Source organism: Nelumbo lutea, chromosome 7, assembly GCF_056320005.1.
Source record: "Nelumbo lutea isolate HS-2025 chromosome 7, American lotus-T2T, whole genome shotgun sequence".
Classification (NCBI taxonomy): Eukaryota; Viridiplantae; Streptophyta; class Magnoliopsida; order Proteales; family Nelumbonaceae; genus Nelumbo; species Nelumbo lutea.
Genome location: NC_142690.1, coordinates 41,265,269 through 41,271,209, shown reverse-complemented (window position 1 = coordinate 41,271,209; position 5,941 = coordinate 41,265,269).

Sequence of the window (5,941 nt, the reverse complement as noted above, 5' to 3'; positions counted from 1 at the left end):
TGGGAGCAGATTTTGGTTTCTACCTTGGGCGTGAACACCTCCATTGGGAGACATTATTTCTCTGTATCAGGTATTATCTCTCTCCCCTCCATCTCTATCCGAGGTAAAAGCAATTGGTTGCAAATGGATTTACAAGAGGAAGAAGGGCCCCGATGGTAGGGTTGAGACCTTCAAAGCTTGTCTGGTGGCGAAGGGGTACACTCAGAAAGATGGCATCGATTATGAGGAAACCTTTTCGCTTGTGGCCATGCTTAAATCCTTTAGGATCCTGCTAGCTGTAGCAGCATACCATGATTATGAGATTTGGCAAATGGATGTCAAAACTGCATTCCTGAATGGAGATCTTATTGAAGACATCTATATGCAGCAGCCGCAAGGCTTCATAGCTGCGGGTCAGGAAAACATGGTATGTAAACTTAATAGATCCATTTATGGACTTAAGCAAGTTTCTAGAAGTTGGAACATCTGTTTTGACTCTGCCGTCAAATCGTTTGACTTCGAGCAGAATCCAGATGAACCCTGTGTTCACAGGAAGTACAGTGTAATGTTGACTACGGTGAAAGTATGGCTTTCGTAGCAATTCTCCATGAAAGATCTTGGAGAGGCCTCCTATATACTAGGTCTTCGACTCTATAGAGATAGATCAAAGCGGATAAAAGGATTATCCCAATCTGCCTACACTGACAAAATAGTCAAAAGATACAGCATGGAAAACTCCAAGAAAGGAAATGTTCCTTTTAGGCATGGAGTCATTCTCTCTAAGAAGATGTCTCCCAAGACTTCTGAGGAGATTGATGGCATGAAAGACATTCCCTATGCCTCTACCATAGGGAGCATCATGTATGCCATGCTGTGCACTCGCCCTAACATTACTCAGGCAGTGAGTGTAGTAAGCAGATTTCAAGCCAACCCAGGGCAGGAGCATTGGACTGTTGTGAAAAACATGCTTAAGTACCTTCGAAGGACAAAAGAGTTTTGTCTAGTATTCGATGGTAGCTCACTACAGATCCAAGGGTATACAGATGCCGATTTCCAGTCGGATCCAAATGATAGAAAGTCTATATTTGGGTATGTTTTCACGATAGGATCGTGTGCTGTTTGCTGGAAAAGCAACAAACAGGGGTCCACTACAGACTCCACGACCGAGACCGAGTACATTGCCGCAAGTGAGGCTGCCAAGGAAGCCGTGTGGATGAAGAAGTTCGTTCATGAGTTGGGAGTAGTTCCATCTAGCACATCACCCATCCCATTGTAGTGTGACAACAAGGGAGCTATTGCCCAGGCTAACGAGCCAAGAGCCCACTCGAAGTCGAAGCACATCGAGAGGAAGTACCATGTACTGAGGGAGATTGTTGGTAGAGGGGACATCCTGATTCAGAAGGTAGCATCAGCGGAAAATGTAGCAGACTCATTGACAAAGCCACTATCACAGAAAGTGTTTGAGAAACACGTGGAAAGCATGGGACTCCGGCTAGTACCGGATTGGACCTAAGTTTAAGTGGGAGCTGTTAGACATGTTTGTATGCCCTTAGCTTCAATCAAATTGATGTACTTTATGAGTTTAATGTAAATGAATAAAAGTGCATATTTGATTCATGTTCCCTTGGTATGTTTCTGTGTAATACCGTTAAACTCGACACTTAATGAGACTCGTGTTAGTTTAGAATGTTCACAGCCAGTGGGTCGGTCTGGGGAGACCTATCCTGACAAGCCTGACACTGTGGTGACACCAAGTCGGTTGGGATGGCTTGTCTCAGCTACCTGGGTGAGACCCTAAGCACATACAGTATGAGATTAATTGAATCTTTGAACTGGACCAGATTTCCAGTATTGCCCTAGACCTTGGAGATTGAGGGGCAAAACTGGAAAGTTACACCCGACCCCTAGACTCAATTATAATATTGCACTAGGTGTCAGATTGGGTAGTCTTTGATGTACCAATCAGTGAGATCCTTAGCGGGGGTCAAAACCTGGGTATGTTGGGACAGTCTGAGAATTCATTTGAGTGGGTGATCATAGTGACAGGTTCAGCCCCTTTGTCGGACAAAGGTAATGATTGGGGATGCACTCTCTCTGATGGGAACCAAGACTGCCGACAACCGATTTCAATCGTTGAGATTTGTTTTGCAAAATATATTTTATATGATATATAAGAGTATATATATTATGCTTTTGAAATGTTTGCAAAAGGTTTTAATTCTCGGTATCCATACTTGAGAGAGTGCAACACTGTTCCTTGCAGCCGAGGGAGAGGTCCTCTCTTGTTAGGCAGTGTATGATCATTATGGGCTGAGAGGTTAAGTGTATGGCCATTGAGGATAATAACTGATGGGCTAATCTTGCATCTGCCCGCAGTCCCTAGGTGTTACAAGGTGGCTTGGCCTAGGGACCACTTAGGGTAAGTGTTGGGCCCATAGAGCCCATCTGATGGGTTTCAGGGGGTGCACTGTCCATAACAGTGTATTCGGCTAGGCCTTGTAACAAAGGCTGGGTTGAACCCATATGGCTGATGTGTAGATCAATGTTTGGGTCCCACACCACACAAGGAAGCCCAACTGAGCAGCAGTTTGAAAGGCTTAATGAATACATAACCCTAAATGAGCCTTAAGCCCATTTTGAACTGGGCTAATTTTATTAGTCTTTAAGGGGTAAATTCTGAGATAAGATCAGCTGATAGGATTGGGCCCACACCCTAACCACTCAGAGAGTCCAAGATCTAAATGAGATTTAGATTTGGAAACTTCCTAATTAGATTAGGAACTGGCTGATCTAATCTACAGATAAGATAAGGATTATCCCTTATCTTAAAGGGACTTCTAATCCATATATGATTTAGGTTAGCAACTCCTAGTGGGATTAGAAACTAATCCCTTTAAGTCTATAAACAGAAGAGGGGGCGGCAGCCTTTAGATATCCAAGAGACTCACCAGCAATAGTCTTGTCTTTAGAGTTGAGATCACATAAGAGAGAATTCTGCACCCTACAAATACTCTCTAGTCACCTCCTTCCTACAGCCGCCACCTATAGCAGTTCAATCTCCATTGCTTGGGAGAAATCAAGATCAGATCTTGATTCCAATCTTTTGGAGAAAAGATTGGTTGGAGTTGTATTCACTAGCCGCCCAGGTGATTCTTGTGAATAATCAAGTTCTTAGAAAGGACACTACTGATTCTGCTCCACCCTGCACTGCGCCATCTTTAGTGGGAGCAAATTTTGGTTTCTACCTTGGGCGTGAACCCCTCCGTTGAGAGACATTTTGTCTCTGTATCAGGTATTATCTCTCTCCCCTCCTTTTGGTTCAGATCTGGTTCAGTTTATGGTTTAAGAATGATCCTTGAAAATATGATTTTCTAAATAGGGAATTCGATTCCCAGTTGAAGGGAAAGAAAAATTTTTGAAATTCGCCCCCCCTTTATTCCGCAATCTTGGGCGTCCATATGATGGATTTCCTATCCCTTCAAGAGGACCTCTCCCTCGGCTGCAAGGAACAGTGTTGCACTCTTTGCTTATATGGATCCCGGGAATTAAAACCTTTTGCAAATCATTTCGAAACTATAATGTATATACTTTTATATCTCATATAAAATATATTTAGCAAAATAAATCTCAACGATTAAAATCGGCTACCGGCAGTCTAGGTTTCCATCAGTGAGAGTTCATCCGCGATCATTACCTTTGTCCGACAAAGGGGCTGATGCTGTCACTGTGATCACCCACTCAGATGAATTCTCAGACTGTCCCAACAGACCCAGGTTTTGACCCCCGCTATGGATCTCATTGAATGGTATATCAAAGATAGCCCAATTCGGCACCTAGTGCAGTATCATAATCGAGTATAGGGGTCAGGTGTAACTTTCCAGTTTTGCCCATCAATCTCTAAGGTCCAGGGCAATACTAAAAATCTGGTCCAGTTCATAGATTCAATTAATCCTACACTGTATGTGCCTAGGGTCTCACCCTAGTAGTTGAGGCAGGCCACCCCAACCGACTTGGTGGCACCACAGTGTCTGCCTTGTCAGGATAGGTCTTCCTAGACCGACCCACTGGCTGTGAACATTCTAAACTAACACGAGTCTCATTAAGTGTCCATTTCAAGGGTATTACATAGAAACATACCAAGGGAACATGAATCAAATATGCACTTTTATTCATTTACAATAAACTCATAAAGTACATCATTCTGATTGAAGCTAAGGTTATACAAAACTATCTAACATTCAGGGGGTGCCCATAACAGTGTATTTGGCTAGGCCTTGTAACAAAGGCTGGGCCGAACACATGTGGTAGACATGTAGATCAATGCTTGGGTCCCACGCCATACAAGGAAGCCCAACTGGGCAGCAGTTAGGAATGTTAAGTGGGCACATAAGCTTAATAGGCCTAAAGCCCATTTCGAACTGGGCTATTTAATTAGTTAATTATGGGGCAAATTCTAAGATGGATTAGCAGATAGGATAGGGTCTTGACCCTATCCACTCAGAGAGTCCAGAACTGAATGTCATTCAGATCTAGAAACCTTCTAATGAGATTAGGAGAAAGCTAATCTAATCTGCAGATAAGATAATGGTTTATCCTTATCTCCTAAAGAGAGGGCGGATCCAAATATGATTTGGATAAGCAGCTCCTAATTGGATTATGAGCTGATCTTTAAGGTTAACAAAAGAAGGAGGGGGCGGCAGCCTTTAGTAGACAGAGATATTCAGATCCTCTTTAGTGTTGAAATCACAAAAGGAAGAATCTAGCTTAATTTTGAGTTAAACCTTGAAATGATCTACTTCTTTTGAAGCCCTATATTTAATTAATTTTTCTAGAATAGATTAACTCGAGGTAAAGACAGATATAGGTTTTAGCTCTAAGCATGTAAATCCAAACCATCAACTTTTTATTTCTCTTTGAAGCTCTGATTGCTTCATAAATAGAATTCATGCATGATATGGTTATTGTGTTAGGACAATAGTGGTTTATTTTTAATTTCGTTAATTCATTAGGCCTAGTTTGGAAGGAGTACAAATACAAATATGGAGAGCACAAACAAATATAAAATAATACAAAATACAGGGTTTTATATTGTACATATTTTTGTACTCTTTCCAAATTGAGCCTTAGTAAATAATGTGCTAAGCGATTTAATTTTGCGTATTAGGTAGTGTCAAACAAGATCTCCTTCGGCTGCATTTGTTTGGGGTAAAAAATCAAATCGGGGTAAATTTTACACCCTAGTTCGATTTTACACACGTTTGGTAAGCACATAATTTTACACCAAAAATCAGTGTAAAATTCCACTTCTATTTCTCTTTACACAGATAACCGATGTAAATTATGCATCGGAATTATCAATGTAAAACCCATCGGTTCTATAATCGAGGTAAACTCTTCTCACTCTACCCTGACTATCTTGCATGTCTCACTCCTCCGTTAATTCTTCATCTACTCCGTTAGCTCTCTCGCTGGTACTGTTGCTTCTCTTCCGAACATCCGGTAATCTCTCTCTCTTTCTCTCTCACTTTTACCTCCTCTCAGTTCTCCCTCTCACTCACACTCTCTCGCTCTCTCACCCCCTCTCGGATCTCCCTCATTGATATGCTCTCTTTATTGCAAATCCCAGCCTATATTCAAGGGAAATTGTTGCATGCGCATGTTACACATTATTTTTATTGCTCTCTACATGGTTTTGATGGTTATTCTTAATGGTTTTTACCCTAATTCTGCAAGATTTCAGGAAACTAAGAGTTTGGGACAGTCTAGGGTGAAGAGAAAGTGAAGACATGTTGATATGGAGAAAAGGGAAGCACTTGGGCCCGTCAAGAAGAAAGGCCCAGCCGAAACCCTATGGGAGAACACTTCAACCCACAAAGAAAGGAAATTAGGGTTCGACCCATTGAGACAAAATCAAAGAGGAGAAGTGCTAGGAGAAAGATGACAAGGCTATTGAATGCGAATT